The 17,413-nt window shown below is 34.9% G+C and overlaps 1 non-coding gene across 1 annotated transcript; it reads left to right on the top strand.

Annotated features, from left to right (window-relative positions):
• The first annotated feature begins 14,261 nt into the window (after positions 1–14,261).
• LOC127901689 (small nucleolar RNA R71) lies at positions 14,262–14,368 on the top strand. The gene has a single exon (XR_008053933.1). It is a non-coding gene; the product is annotated as a small nucleolar RNA R71 (small nucleolar RNA).
• The last annotated feature ends 3,045 nt before the right edge of the window (positions 14,369–17,413 follow it).

Here is a 17,413-nt window from a genome sequence, read left to right as displayed (position 1 = left end):
AAATCCTAAATTAATCTAAATTAACGTCTTAGATCAAGGTGTAATGTCCTTGTCTCTCAACTAAAATTCTTTTTTAAATTTTGGGTACAGTGATTTTGTTGTCAACACGATTGATAATCTTGACTGTTTGATCCTTTAGGCCATTATATAATTAACAAGGTTTTGAGCAAAAAGAAGAAACTTCTGAAGATAGATGTTGATTTTGGTTCTTTAATCATTTAGTTTATTGTTTTACAACCGTGTATTTATACTTTTACCAAACGAAACACATTACTGTTCTTGCAGGAAAGAGTGGAGTCTCATCAACAACAATTATCGCCATTTGTAGCTCTAATTGTTGTAATTGCAGTGCTTTTTATTGCCGCCTTATGCTTCCTAAGAAGGGGGCATAAAAGAAATATAATGTTGTAGCGGAACAAAATGGTAAATACAAAGATCTATTTATTCATTAAATCAAACAATCTTTTAACCAGATTGTGAATTCATAAACTTGTGGTAGCTTCTTTCCAAGAGAGAGTAAATTACTCTTTGTTTGTGCAGCTGATAATGATATTACAACTTTGGAATCCTTGCAATTTGATTTTGAGACAATTGAAGCTGCCACAAACAAATTCTCAACTGATAATAAGTTGGGTGAAGGTGGATTTGGTGAGGTTTACAAGGTATCTTCTCATTTCCATGATCTGTTCTGAAAGCTTTTGAAAATTGATTTAGCAATTCCAAAGATTACACAAAAGAAATCTTCAAATGATTGGTTATTTTACATTTACAAGGTGTACTTCCTAATGGACACGAAATAGCTGTGAAAAGGCTATCAAGAAGCTCTAGTCAAGGTGCTCAAGAAATCAACAATGAGGTTGTGGTGGTAGCCAAACTTCAACACAGAAATCTGGTTAGGCTACTGGGATTTTGCTTAGAACGAGAAGAAAAGATACTTGTCTATGAATATGTGCCAAATAAAAGGCTTGACAATTTCCTATATGGTTAGGACCATTTGCATTTGAAGAAATGATACTTCAATGTCTTAAAAGAATTGACTATCCAAGATTTGAAAAGATTTTTCGAATACATAATTGCTTTTTATTCCCTAAATTTTTTATTTTGATTTATGCTCAGAACCTGAAAAACAAGGCCAATGAGATTGTTCAAGACGCTACAAGATAATTGGAGGGAGAGGGAGGGATTGCTCGAGGAATTTTTTATTTTCATGAAGATTCTTGAAAATTATACATCGTGATCTTAAAGCTAGCAATATACTCTTAGATGTAGAGATGAACTCTAACATTTTAAATTTTGACATGGCAAGGATATTTGGAGTTGATCAAACTCAAGGAAATACTAGCAGAATAGTTGGGGCATAGTAAGTATTGATTACTACAAAAAATTTTATTCTAAAATTAAAATTCGAAATCAAAGTGTCGGATGAGTTTATAACATTGTAAATGAAACTAGTCAAAAAGACAGTTTACAACATTGTAAACTCTTCTCGTATACTTTATGTTTCATTAGTTCACAATTTATGCATCACATCCCTTAGCAAAACCATTTAGCCTAAATTTGTTTGATTAATTTCAAAAGATTCATAGTTGTCTTTATATTGACTTAATTGTTGATTTACAGTGGTTACATGTCCCCAGAATATATTATGCATGGGGAATTTTCTGTGAAATCATATGTATATAGTTTCAGTGTCTTAGTTTTGGAGATTATAGCTGGCCAGAAGAATAACGGCTTTCATCAAACCTATGGTGTCAGAGATCTTTTGAGCTATGTAAGCACAAATAAGATTTTATATATGGACACTTTCCTCTTTGTTAGTGCCTATATATCATATCACATACAACTAAACAAGTAATATGTCTTGTTTTGTATTGAGGTACTGTGTGAAAGGAATTTAGATCTATCGAAAATAGATGTAGGCAATTAAAAACAAAAAAATTAATTATTTAATTAATTTTTTCGGAAGAACTGTTCACTGTTACTGTTCACTGCAACTGTTCACACTTACCATTCACGGTTACTATTCATCCGCATAAAAAATATTAATTTTTCAAAAACACAATAAAATGTAGAAAATAAATGACATGGAGATTTTTACGTGGTTCAGATTAATCAATCCTACATCCACGAGGCCACGCCCAGATGAAAAATAATTCACTAAGTTGAGATGTTACAACCTTTGGATTGACCAAACTTAAGACTCTCACTTACAGTTTAACAACATACAATTTACTCAACCTTAGAATGAATCTGCTTCTCTTGAATAATTGCTACCCCTCTTGATCCACGATCCTCAAGGCACTTCACAAAGTGATCAATAGCAATTCTTCAATGTCTAGTGATCCAAAATCCACATAGACTCTCCACGAAGATGAAAAGAAGATAATAAAACAAATCAACACAACATTATGCACCAAATCTGGATTCTCTAGAGAGCAGGCCGAATTTCGCTTCTCTGCTTTATGCTCTGTGTTGTGCGATCAAACTTCAATTGTGAAATACCTCTTTTTATAAAGGCACTAGGGTTTCACCAAAATAGCAAGTTTTAAAAGACTTGGATTCTTTCCAAATAAGAGTTTCTTTCCTCTTATATTTCCCATGAATCTGAATATGATTAAATATGATCTTCTTGCCTTACTTGTCTTCTAAGAAATATCTAGAGCATTTAATGACTTCATGTTTGAACCAACTTCTTGTTCTAAATAGATCTCATGCGTCAATTATAGAATCCCACCATTAAATGACTTCCGAAAATAAACATCTAATTAAATTAGAAAACAAATATTCCTAATAAATTGGAATCTCACTAAATTAGGCAATTAATAAATTAATCCCTATTACAAGATATGCAATAAATAAACTTCCAATTTAACTAGACTTACCATAAAATGCCAACTCTATAAATAATGGACTTAACAATCTCCCCCTTTAGCATACTTGTGGCAAAAGCAATCCAACACAAGTCTTCCATGGACTTTGGCGCTAAGATATGAACCTGGACAAGTATAAACAACAACAAGGAACTAGCCAAAAATAATTGACAATTAGCATGTTAGTTCATGAAAATAAACCAAGGTAAGAATTAAAATAAAATGCTAATTTTATTGATCAATAAATGGAAAGACAACATTAAGCAGAAAATTAAGAGCAATAAAAATATAAACTCCCCCTAAGAACTAGAATCCAAAAATTAAAAATTCTTGAATAAAATCTCTCCCTAGAATGGAAAATACTACTCCCCCTAACTCATTGCATTGAGCAATTGAAGACTTGAAACAAATTACTCCCCCTCTTTTGCCAAAAGATTACAAAAGAGAAGTAGTTTTGTATGCAATTTGGCCAAGCCAAACGAGTAGAAAGATTAGCAATATCTTGCCCTTGTTTCAAAATGGTGGCCTCAAGATGGACAAGATTAGGAGCAAAAGAGGAAGATGGAGGAGAAGAGCGAACAGAGGTGGCAACAAAAGTAGGAAGATCACGAAGAGTACTAGGAGGAGCTCCACTGGTGACGGCGCGTGAGGGTGCGTGTGGCGGCGGCTGGTGGTCGATAATGGCAGCATGAACAATGGCGGCATTGGTGGTGATCCTAGCGTTAAAGGAGGAAGGGCCAGAGTGAAAACTATCTTCACTAGGATCATTTTCCATGGAGTCGCTGTCACTTGAATGCATGGATTCTTCAGGAGGTATTTGTCCAAATTTGGGATCAAAATCCTCATCATCATCAAGTATATGAATCTCATGAGGCCGTCCACAACCAGAACAAAGGTAAGGTGTAAGAGTGGGACAACGCTTGGGATTAGAGTAAGCATGAGAGCTCTCACCAGTGTTAAGCTTAGAAGCCATGGAAGAGGAATATTAAGAACAAGGGAAAAAAAATTTTAAAAAGAAGAGCGAACAAAATCTGGACCAGCCAAAAGAAGGGAGAAAGAAGCCACAAATTGGAATGCAGAACAAGGATCTAAGGGTTGCTTTATATAGAAGAACTTGACTTGTTCAAGTAAGGTTTGGAAATCCAACTAACATAAGAAAAACATTAATAAAGCGGATTGTATTCCAATTTAATGCACTAACCAGCATAGATTTTATTCCAGATCAGTAATTAAACATAAACCAACTCAAACAAGTCAGAAACAAAGAGGAAAATATCAAAACGAAATCCCATGCAGGATACTTTACGAAACAGACATACAGTGCAGAGCAGAGAATTTGAAAATTAAACTGGGAATGAATGAGACAGAATCAAAATGCAATATATATACCATTGGAAAGCTTATTGAATCAGATTTTTACAGGATTTTACAGAATCAAATTTAGAGTTCTGTAGACAAAGTTATGACCAAAAGATCGCAACATGCTCAGTTGTGACAGGAAAAGCTTGTTAATGCACTTTAAAAAAAATTGAGTTATGCTTAAAAAAAATGTGTCTCTTAAGACTTAAAAGCATATCATTATGTAAGAACATGAGAATGCACATGCAACATGAATTTTTTTTTTGTTTTAAAAAAATGCATTAATAATGAAATTGAACAAAAAAATATTTGAGATTTTTTCACAACAAGCATTAATTCATGTAATCAAGATTATAATTTCCTCAATTAAGTAAAGATTAAAGAAATCTAAGCTTGTGTGTGCAAACAATTCAATCTAAACTTTTTTCCCAAAAATTCATCAATTTTCACAGTCAAAGTCTTAAATATAAAACATAGAGTTTATCAAACTAACCTTATCATCTTGATCTCCAATTTTTGACCATTTCAATTGACAGACCTTTTTTTTTTTTGTGTTCTTGCAAAGCCTTTTATTCATTTTTTTTAAATTTACGGTCAGGAGCTTTCACTCTACCCCTTCAGGTAGCCTTCTTCTCATGATTTGTCCTCTGTCATATTTGTGATACGCAGACTCAGATTACTCAAGGATAGCTTCACTCTTAAGAGTTATAGGTAGTTATTTCTGACCATAGTGTCTGCATATATTTGAGGTCTTATAACAAGATAAGAATCAAGGCAAACAGTTATAACTCAAGTTAAATATTCTCAACAAAGACCATGTCAATATCAAAACCTTGAGTCAAAGTAGAGGCTGAATTGTCATTCATGTGCTTTTGAAGAAAGGTTAAATAACTCTAATAAAAACTTATTCAAGACTTTCAAATCTTTAAAAACATGAAAATTTGCTTGTCGTTAAGAAAATGGAACACAAAAACAATGATTTAAAATTGAAATTTATAAATGCATGACCTATATATAATGTAAAAATGCATGAAAAAAAAAACTAAAGAAAAACATTTGAACTTACATGGAACACACACCTAAAGCTTTCCTTAAAGATTCAAATCGTTTGGAGTCTAAAGCTTTTGTGAAAATATCTGCAAGTGTTTTTATATCAATGTATTCTAAGGGCACGGTCTTGCTCTCAACTAAATCCCTAATGAAGTGATGACGAATATCAATATGCTTAGTTCTACAGTGTTGAACATGATTTTTAGAAATATTGATAGCACTCGTGTTATCACAAAACACAGTCAAAGTATCCTGAACCATACCATAATCTGCAAGCATTTATATCATCCAGAGCAATTGGGTGCAACAACTTCCAGCTGCAATATATTTAGCTTCAGCCGTGGAAAGAGAAATTGAATTCTGTTTCTTACTACGCCACGGTACTAAGTTATTTCCAAGATAAAAACATCCTCCAGTGGTGCTTTTTCTATCATCAATATTGCCAGCCCAATCTGCATCACTATATCCTGCAAGACTTGAATTAGTGTCATTAGTGTACCAAATTCCATCATTAACTGTTCCACTAACAAAACAAATGATTCGTTTGACAGTAGCTAAGTGTGATTCCTTTGGATTTGCTTGGTACCTAGCACATACACCAATACTGAAACATATATCTAGTCTACTTGCAGTCAAATAAAGTAAGCTACCAATCATGCTTCTGTAAAGACTAGGATCAACACTAGAACCACTATGATCAACAGTTAACTTGGCATTAGTGCTCATAGGGATTCTCAAGTGTTTTGCAGAATCTAAACCAAACCTCTTGACTAAACTCTTTGCATACTTACTTTGATTAACAAAAATTTCATTCTCCATTTGTTTCACTTGCAAACTCAAAAAGTAAGTTAATTCTCCCACCATGCTCATCTCAAATTCCTTTTTCATTTGACTCACGAATTCATGCACATGATAAGAAGAAGTAGAACCAAACACTATATCATTAACATAGATTTGAACAACTAAAATCCTTGAATTAAGTTGCTTAATAAATAATGTTCTATCTACTCACTCACGCTTATAGCCATTTTCAAGCAAAAAATTGGTCAACCTTTCATACCAAGCTCGAGGAGCTTGCTTTAAACCATACAAAGTCTTTTTTAATTTAAAAACATGGTTTGGGAAATAGGGGGTCTTCAAAACTTTTGAGTTGTTCAACATAGGCTTCTTCGTTTAAGATGCCATTAAAAAATGCACTATTAACATCCATTTGAAATAATTTAAAGCCTATTAAACAAATAACTAGAAAAACCAAACGAATAGATTCTAGTATAGCAACAGATGCAAAGGTTTTATCAAAGTCAACCCATGCATACCAAGAGAAATCATCTACACACACAAATGCATACCTTTTTCCAGCCAAACTTTCAACTTGCATTAGTCCTATAAGATCCATATGAAGTAGTTGTAGCACCTTTGATGTTGCTTTATCCTGAATGGCTTTATGCGACGCCCTTTGTTATTTTCCAGATTGACATGAGCCACATATTCCAGGTTGTTTCTTTTTAAGCATTGGAACTCCTTTTACAGCACCTGTTTTCACAATTCTAGCTAGTAATCTGTAGTTCAAGTGACCCAACTTTTGATGCCACAATTCTGTGTCATCAAGAGTGGTCTTATGACACACAATTGAGCTAGTCAATTTATAACGATGATCAGATGATTGATGTCCTTCCAAAATGCAATTTCCATCAACATCAAGAACGCGACATTTGTTCATGTCAAAATTGACAAACAAGTTTTGATCACAAATTTGACTAATACTGAGTAAATTTGCTTTAAGATCCTCCACATTGTCAAGTTTTGGAAACCCTTCCACATTTAAAGTTCCCTTTCTAAGCACTCGACTTTTCACACCATCAGCAAATGTTACATTTTCTCGATCAAGTTTTTGATAATTGGTCAAGGCATTTCTATCACCTGTCATATGTCTAGAACAACCACTATCAAAATACCAAAAATCAGTAGTGTAAGTTCTCAAGGAAATAAAGGAAACATAAACTTTATAATCAGTCTTCCTTATCCAAGTAGTTCTAAGTTTATTTTCACTTGTCTCAACCTTAGGTCTAGGTGTCATCCTAGGTTTTACATGAGTATAATTAAAGAACATAGCCTTTTTCATTTATTTAATGAGCTTGAAACAATTAGGTCTTATATTTCCTTTCATATGACAAAAATGACAAGTGGGAATAAATTTGTTGTTCTTACCTTGATGAACTGGTGAGAATGTGCAACAACTTTACCTTTTTGAAGATATGGAAGTTTAACTATAGGTGGAGAAGTTGTTTGTGAAGAAGCTTTAACAAACACACCTTGAGAATTTGAGTCTTTACCATGTTGATATCCAAGACCATGATGATCTAAGCTAGATTTGCCGAGTGACAAGATATGGTTTAACATCTGAGTTCCAGAACTCATCATCTTAAGTGACTTTTTGGTATTCTCCAATTCTGTCGTCATTGCAAGCAATTGGTTATCTTTGTCAGTAAGTAAAGACTTGTAATGAATTACCTTACTCTCAAGTTTCGCCTTATCATCTAAAAGATTGGATACTTGAGTCATCAATGTCACATTCTCATTGTAGACTTCTTCCCATTTAGCGAACATCATCTTGTAGCTTTCATGAAATGCTTTCTTGTCATTTATATCAATGTCACTGACGTTGCTATCTGAATCATTATTTTGGTTAACATGTTGCACAATTGTGTCAAGACGGGAATCAGTGTCTTCCTTGCAAGGAGCTCAGTGCGAGGATTCAGTTGTGGATGCATCTCTGATGTTTGATTCATGTTTATTGCTATCATTATGCACAATAAGTCCTCCAACAAGATCTTCTTCATCAATGCTATCATTCGAATCATCATCACTCCAAGTGGATTGCATTGCTTTCTTTTTCATTAAAGTGTTAGCACATTGTGCTTGTATGTGCCCTATGCCTCCACATTCTCTGCATTGAATACCCTCAAACTTATTAAGATCAAACAATTTAAAATTAGGATTAGAAGAACCTTCTTGAGTTGTTGGAGCCACTGATGTAGAGGTCTTCCTCGATTTGTTGAAGTTCTTATTTTTTCAACATTTTCTTGAAATTATTTGCAATGAGTGCAAGAGAATTATTAACGTACACATATGGTGAAATACAAGTGTGCAACCCAAGAGGGGGGGTGAATTGATATTTTAAAAATTATCCTAACAAAGCCACACAACAATCTAATTTAACGCCTTAATAAATTCGAAAACAATAAGTTCAATAAGAGCACCATAACAAATGAGTAAGAGAGAAGAGAAACAAACACATGAATTTTTACGTGGTTCAGCAATCCCCGCCTACGTCCACGTCTCCAAGCGATCCAAACTTGAGGATTTCACTATCCAAGCCTTCCAAGACTTCAAACGATTACAATTGACTTCAAGGTGTTAATGAATCTTTACAACAAAGAGATTATCTCCCAATCTCTTCACTCAAGTGTCTCACACACTCAAACACTCACAATTAAGATGAAGAAATGAAAGTTACAACCAAAACTCTCTTAAAGAGTAGATGTACAAATTGAAGAACAACAATGATTCAATGAATAATGACTTGCGAATTGAGAGCTCAAGATATGTTGTGTGCTTTTTGTTTTTGCTTGTTGGAGAGCTTGAAAATGAATTGGATTTGAGTTTTTATAGTTTGATCTCAAAAACTAGCCGTTATGCACATTTTGGTGATAACCGACTTACCATTTATGGACATCTAGTTAGCCACTTAATGTTACCGTTAAAGCCAAAATTAAATTTTTGAACATTTAATGGACATCTAGTTAGCCACATTTTGTTATTTTATATAAGCAAGCTTAAGTTAAATGAAAAAGAAAGGTTTACGAAAGAAAAAGAGATCAAAACGAGAAAAATGAACTCATTGAATGAACTTATGATATCAAAATGCTTATTTCTACTCAAGTCACCAAGAATGTAAACATTTTTTTTTGTTTTTGTTTTTGAATCAAACAAAAGAAACGAACCTTGCACAATTTAATTCAAGCATAATGCTTGTTGATCTAATTGAGAAACTTTATTACAAGGTAGAAAAAGCAACAAAATATATCCACACAATGAGTCCAAAAATCTCCTTAAATTGAGGCTAAAAAAAAAATGGTTAAGTAGACGGAGAGAATTAGATGGATAATTGTTAAGGCTCAAACAAAGGTGGCAAATAAAGGTCTTCGGGTAGAGAAAAAGGAAAATGCGAGAATAGAAAAATGGTAAATGGTTTGCCCTTATCATTTTAATGCATAAAATCTCGTAATGTGGCTTCAACATGCATAATAAAGCAAGTTCTAAAATAAACAAACTAGGATTGATATTCACATAACAAAAATAATTAGAGCAAAGTGGTTGCTCATAGGCTCAAATCCTCACAAAGTTGGTAAATTTGCCATCAAATCCTGTACACTCTTCAAATGAATCAACCATCAATAGTGGTGTAGAATGAGAAGAAGGTATGAATGAGATATAAAAGGAAAGGTAAAAAGGATAATAAGCGAGAAAGATGTATGTAGTAATATGAAAAGTGAAAGATAAAATGTGAGTGATGAAAAAGTATGGTAAAATAAAAATAGACATGAATAATTTGAGATAGATAGGAAAAAAGTAGTGAGAAGGAAAAGAAAAGAAAAATAATAATATATGAAGCATACTAACTCCAAAATCATTTAAGGATGAGTAGAGTGAAAATAGATGAGTAGAGTGAAAATAATAATTCCAGGCATCAATAATGCAAAAATCCCTCCCCCACACCAATAACTTACATTGTCCCCAATGTAAGATAATCAAAGCTCACATAAAAATTAAAGCGTAAGGATAAAAGATTAAGGGCAAAAAGAAACTTCCCTGAATTGTGAGCTTTGATCCACATAACGTCTATGGGCTTGGCGGAAATGGTGGGGTAAATCCCACACTCTCGAAGTATGCGGCCAAATTCTGCTCCATCTTGTTCAGCTTGTGCTCCATTTTCTCTAACTGAATACTCAAAGGTGGTGTGGATGTAGAAGGAATAGTTGGCGGGGCAGCAGTCTCGTCGTCAAACTCGTCATCAGAGGTAGCACCACTCCTAGCATAAAGCTTTTCGGAAGTTGAGTGGGTCCTGGTTCAGTAAACTGAAATCTCCCCTCCTTGAATTCAACCACACCTATTCTTTCAAACACAGACATATCCAAAAATTCCTTTTTGCAAGCAGGATGCAAATCATTATTGTCGAGATCAAGCACACATAGGTTTATGCTAACAGAGTAATGTATGGACCAAGAAATAAAGTCCTATACCGTTTAAGCACATTTTGAAATTGATCCGCTAATCAAAAACCTAAATTAGGCCTCACATCATTTAACATGCACCAGATAAAATAAAATTCAGTTTTAGAGAAAATTCCTGAGTGATCTTTCTTGCCTAAAAAATTATATGCTAAGAATCGATGCACACATTTCAAAACAGGATCACGTAAGAAAGTACTCTTTGATTTACTCGGGTCATAGGCATTGTGATCAACAGATAAATTACGCCAAAGACCATAATGCTCAAAATTTTCGCTAAAGTCACAAGTTGTTCCTAAATATGCATCACTAGAAGAATAATCATCATCAATGAATCCTAAAGCTAGGTTAAAATCCGTGATAGAGTGTGAAAAATTTCGTCCCATTAACCTAAACTTAATGACATCCGGGGTATGCAAAGTAAAATCATTCGGCATAGTAAATTGAAAAGTAGCATAAAACTCCCTAATCAACTCAACATAACCCAAATAATCAACATCAATAAATTTACGCAACCCAATCTTATCTATCAAAGAATCAAAATTATCCTTAACATTCAATTTTTCAAGAGTCGGGTAATGCATATACTTAGCTGGAAGTATTTTGCGCGTGGAAATATCTTTGTACCTCTCTTTCTCTTGTTGAGTCGCGAACGCAAGGCACCCTCCGAGATTGGATTCCGCAAGTGGCAAAATACTCATGCCTTTTCCATGCTTCGATCTTTGTCTCACGGCTTGGCGTGAATCTGAAATTGTGTTCCATGGAACCGTAGTAGGAGCGGCAATCTTAGATTTCTTTGCGATGGGTGTCTTTTTCGATGACTTGGAAGTTGATGCTTTCCTCTTCGGTATTGTTACAATAATTGCACTCACGGATTTCGATTTACCCGGATGGAATACAGGGCGTAAGCTGGTTGCATTGCAGGGCGTGCCCGTTGCTGCGTTGCGGGCTTGCGTTGCGCGCTGGTGAGGCTTGCTTTGCGGGTGCTGCGCTGCGTTGCGCGCTGGTGGGACTTCGTTGCGCGCTGCTGGGCTGCCAGACACGGGATGCTGGTGCTGCGCGCGCAGGGGCTTGCGTTGCGCGCTGGTGAGGCTGTGTTGCGCGCTGGTGGTTCGCGCTGCGTTGCTGGGCTAGATCTACGCACTGCTGCGTTCGCGTTGTGTTGCGCGCGAGAGCTGGTTCGCGCTGCTGGTCTGCTGCTGCTCAGCTACGTTGCGCGCGGCTGGAGCTGAGAATCTGGGTTGCTAGGGCTTGCGTTGCGCGCGACTGGTTCGCGCTGGCTGCTGCTTGCGTTGCGGGGTGAAGGCTGGAGCTTAAGCGCACTGCTGTAAAACGATAATCAACAGTAATTTTTGAATTAGGGATATGTGAACAGTGATTTTCGATTTTTGGTTTTTTTTAATAAATAAATAAATAAATATATAAAAGAAAGAACAAAAGAAAATCTCTTTTTTTTTTCGTTTTTTTTAAAAATAAATTTAATTTAATTTAAAAAAAGATTTTTTTTTTTTTTAGTGATGAAACACTTTGAGACACAAAAAATTTCAGAAGTACTTTTTTAATAAGCATGTGGGCACGCCTTAAAACTATTTTACTTTAAAAATTACAGAAGTATTTTTTAGTTAAGACGTGGGCACGCCTTATCAAAAATTTTCTTCTGGCCAAAATAAGCAAACACATTATTTTAAAAAAAATCTGAATCAAAATTAAAAGAAGATATAACAAAAACCAAAATAAATAAATCATTTGGGTTGCCTCCCAAAAAGCGCCTTTGTTTTATGTCTTTGGCTAGACACATTTATGCATCAATCTCCATAATTGGGACTCTCGAGAGCCACATCCTCCACAATATTCACCGAAAAACCTTCATAAAAAGGTTTTAAGCGATGACCATTAACCTTAAAAACTTTGTCAGAGGTCGGACTCCGAATCTCAACTGCACCATGAGGAAAAACATTAGTAACAATAAAAGGTGCAACCCAGCAAGAATGTAATTTACCCGAAAAAAGTTTAAGCTTAGAATGAAAAAGAAGAACTTTTTCACCAACAGAGAACTCCTTTCTCAAAATCATTCTATCATGAAATGTCTTCGTCTTTTCCTTATAAAAAATTTCCTGCGCTATAGGTTTAATAACATCCACAGAAAATACCGAATGTTCCTCACTAGGATATTTCATGGTATCATTCATATTGAATTCTATAACCTCTCCATCAAACTCCATAGTGAGAGTCCCTTTATGTACATCCATTTTAGTCCTAGCAGTCTTAAGAAAGGTCTTCCTAGCAAAATTGGGACAGAATTAGAGGAGTTATCATCTTCCATATCAAGTACATAAAAATCAGCAGGAAAAACCAACTCATTAACTTATACTAAGACATCTTCTAATACCCCATCAGGATATGCATTAGACCTATCAGCTAGTTGAATTATCACGCCAGTTTCTTTTAATGGACCAACATTCAAAGATGAATAAATGGAACGAGGCATGACATTAATAGAAGCTCCTAGATCTAACATAGCCTTTTCAACTCTAACACTACCAATTTTACAAGGGATAGTAAACATACCTGGATCCTTGCACTTAGGAGGTAGTTTCTTTTGGAGAACTGCTGAAACATTCTCCCCCATGTGAACTTTTTCATCTTCTCTTAATTTTCTTTTGGAAGTGCACAGTTCCTTAAGGACTTTAACATATCGAGGTATTTGTTTTATAGCATCTAATAAAGGAATATTTACCTCAACCTTGCGAAATGTCACAAAGATGTCTTTCTCTTGTTCCTCCTTCTTAGATTTTGCAAATCGGCTTGGAAAAGGAGGAGGTATCACAATAGGTAGGGGTTTCGCTCCGGTGGGTTGTGCATCTTGAGATTGAGGCATCAATTCATTCTTCTCAAGCTCATCTTCTACATGCTCTGTCACTTTCTTACTAGGCTCTTGCAATTCCTTCCCACTTCTAAGGATGACAGCACTAACGTTTTGCTTTGGATTCACCTCAGATTGTGAAGGCAATCTCCCTAATACTTGAGACTCCAGACGGCTCACTGTAGTCGCCAATTGACTCATTTGGTTCCCCAAGTTCTGAATGCTTGTTGTAGTTGCCTGCTGAAATTATTGAGTGTTAGTCGCAAGTATTTAACAATTTCTTCAAGAGATATACCTGACTTGGAGTTTGACTATGGAGGTGTTGGTTGTCTTGGTGGATACTGTTGTGGGAATCCTGACGGCCTAACTCCATAGTTGAAGTTGGGATGATCCTTCCATCCCGGATTGTATGTTTGTGCATAAGGATCATACCTCCTCTGAGGCATGCCTAGAAATCCTCCAACTGCATTGGCTTGTTCAACGGGTTCTTCTTGAAGTGTAGGACACATATCAGTTGAATGACCCATATTGTAACAAATGCCACAAGTCTTCACCTGTTGCACATTACCTACAACAAACTTTTCCACAAGAGAAGTAAGTTTATCTAAACGTTGTTCAACAGAAGAAATATTTACCTCATTCACCGTTCTTGAAGTGGCATCTTGTCTGCTGCCAAATTGTTGTGCATTGGCAGCCATATTTGAGATCAACTCCCTTGCTTGAGTAGGGGTCTTGTTCACCAACACACCTCCACTAGCAGCATCTATCATACTCCTATCCATCAATGACAGTCCTTCGTAAAAATATTGAATAAGAAGTTGATCAGAAATCTGATGTTGAGGACAGCTGGCACACAATTGTTTGAATCACTCCCAATACTCATACAAAGTCTCCCCAGGAAGTTGCCTGATCCCACAAATATCTTTTCTGATGTTGGCAGCTCTTGAAGCAGGAAAGTACTTCTCAAGGAACTGCTTCTTCAAACCATTCCACGTTGTAATCGATCCAGGAGGCAATTAGTACAACCAATCTTTAGCTAGCCCATCTACAGAGAACGGAAAAGCACGCAGCTTAATCTGCTCTTCAGTCATGCCTTGCGGCCTCATACTTGAGCACACAACATGAAACTCCTTAAGATGTTTATGAGGATCTTCACTTGCAAAACCATGAAACTTGGGTAATAAATGAATAAGACCAGACTTTAATTCAAAATTTACCTCCAAATCTACATATTGAATGCAGAGTGGTTGCTGATTCAAGTCTGGTTCAGCTAACTCTCTAAGAGTTCTTTCTACAGGTGCAGGTCTATCCATCACTTGTTCTTCTGAATCACTAAATGATTCAACTAAATCAGGTACTGTATCTATTTCAGAAAGCAAAGGCGACGAGGATCGTTGCTTAGCTCGCTTCGTCTGCTGTCTCAACTGGCGAGCTGTCTTCTCAATTTCAGGATCAAACGAAAGTGTACCTGTACGAGAAGAACGAACCATACACCAAGTAAAACGTAAAAAGGATTAAATAAATGACACCAATCCCCGGCAACGGCGCCAAAATTTGATGGGTGTCGAAGCCAACAAAAATAAATTCCCACTCTAAATAAATTGTGTATAGTGATTGAGTAGGGTCGTGTCCACAGAGATCGGTAATTATTTAAATCCTTTTGAAACGTAAAACGTAAAATGGGGGAATTGTTGACAATAATAAAAATCAAATTAAAATAACAAGAATGCAAATTAAAGTTGTAATTCAAATTGGAGAAAGCTTTGGTTGAAGGAATTAACTCAGCTTGATTCGACAACTGATCATTGATTCAAATATAGATTATTATTACTTATGAATAGACCGGTTATAGCTATTGAGACCCTCTAATAGCCAATCTCTCCTTAACTAGTCGATAACCAAGGTACGACCGTTGGATATTTCCCTAATCAATAGACAACCCTAGATACGATCATAGGATTTAATCAATTGACAGCCTGAAAAACTAGAGAGACCAAAATCCTAATCAACACATATGATGATTCATTTAAATTAGATTGTTTATTCTCACAACACAACTCTCTGCTATGTTATTTGTCACAAACATTAAATTCTTCATACGATGAATCATTTAATTGACAATAGATTAAGTTGATAATTAAATAGTAGCTAATTACCTAATTAACAAACATAATAATGAAACTAATTCAGAGAATAAACAAATACCCAAAAAGTAATAAAACAATTAAAGCATAAGAAAGATCTCACAGTAGTGATGAATCAAAGCTTCATTATCCTTCAACCAGAAAAATAGGTTTAGCTTTTCATAGAAAGAAGAGAAAAATTAGATCTAGGGTTTCTTTCTTTTTCTCCAATCCAAATCCCCCATTTTCACAATAGATTCCTCTCTTAAATACTCTCTCTCTCTTCTCCTCTAGAATTCTATTTAAAATAAAATACTAATATCTGAAATATTAAATTCGTAATTACAAAAATAACCAAAAATACAAAACACGTTAAACTAAAAACTGCAGGTCCGCAGTTGACAACACGCGCCCACGCCTTATCAACAAAGTTCTTCTGACGCTCATAATTTCTCCAAGAGAACAATCATCCTTAAACATCATCTTATAGCTCAATTTTATCATCAATCAATAGAATTGCACCTACAAAAGTAAAACACAAGTAAATCACTATTATTAAGTGCAAAACATTGATATTAAGGGAAGTAAATAATACAAAACTAGTGCATAAATTGCACTCTAACAACATCCGGTATGCCGCTCGTGAAATCCGAATAGCCGTTTAAGTTCTAGAAACTTTCTGCCCAAATTCGGTCTGCCGTTTGTCAAGATCCGGATAGCCGCTTGCTACAGTAACTGCTACAGTAACTGCTACAGTGAACTATTTTCTAAAATTACAGTTTGACCTTAAAATTTTATAAAACTGTATTATGGCCCAAAACGTTATTAAAGTTTTCAAATAGGTCCAATTTTAGAATTTCTAAATAATACTTTGTCAATCCTAAAACTTTCTAAAATTATGATATCACCCAAAATATGTGAAATTATAGAATGACCCAAAATATTTAAATATTTTCAAATAGGTCCAAATTTGAAATTGAAAACAATATTTATTAAAATCAAAGATTGTAAAATTCTTTCATTTTAGTCCACAACTTGAAAAACAACTTAACTCCATAAAAAACATTTTCTTATTATAAAAGCACAATACATAAATCTTTGTTTGATCAACACATGTGGTTTGTTATCATCAAATCAATATCTATAACCATATAGGCTAACATATGGATCATCCTTCTCACTTGGTTTGGCAACGGGAACCTGTGTTTTAGCTTGCAAACTAATACCTTTTTCTTCTTTAAAATTCAAATTCAAGTATTTAGTTTTATAAACCATCAATTTTCCTATAAGTGAACCCCTAGTCATAGCAGACATATCAGCATATTCTTCAATAGCCAAAATTTTAGGATGATATCTAGGATGGACATATCTTAAGATTTTTCTGTTAATTTCTTCCTCATAAATAGGTTTTCCAAGAGCAAAAAAATCATTAACCATAGCAAGAATTCTAGAATTAAATTCAGATATGGTTTCATGTTCATGCATTTTTAGATTTTCAAAATTAGATGTAAGTTTTTGAAGTTTAGAACGTTTTACTGTATTGTCGCCTTCAAAGGTACTCTGGAGTATATCCCAAGCAGCTTTGGATGTCTTGCATGCAGAAATTAGTTGGTGCTGAAACACATCAACTCCATTCACAATGGCATTAAGTCCTTTTACATTATATCCGGATGCATCAAGTTCATCATTAGTCCATTCTCTGACTGGCTTGGGAGATGCTACATCATCTTCATCAATTTTGATAGGTGGAGTATATCCTATTAGTACGCATTGCCAAACTCTTTCATCAATAGCTGTTAGATAAATTTCCATCATTTACTTCCAATAAGCATAATCCGTCCCATCTAATACAGGTGG

Source organism: Citrus sinensis, chromosome 3, assembly GCF_022201045.2.
Source record: "Citrus sinensis cultivar Valencia sweet orange chromosome 3, DVS_A1.0, whole genome shotgun sequence".
NCBI classification, from domain to species: Eukaryota; Viridiplantae; Streptophyta; class Magnoliopsida; order Sapindales; family Rutaceae; genus Citrus; species Citrus sinensis.
This window is presented reverse-complemented; position numbering and strand designations above follow the sequence as displayed.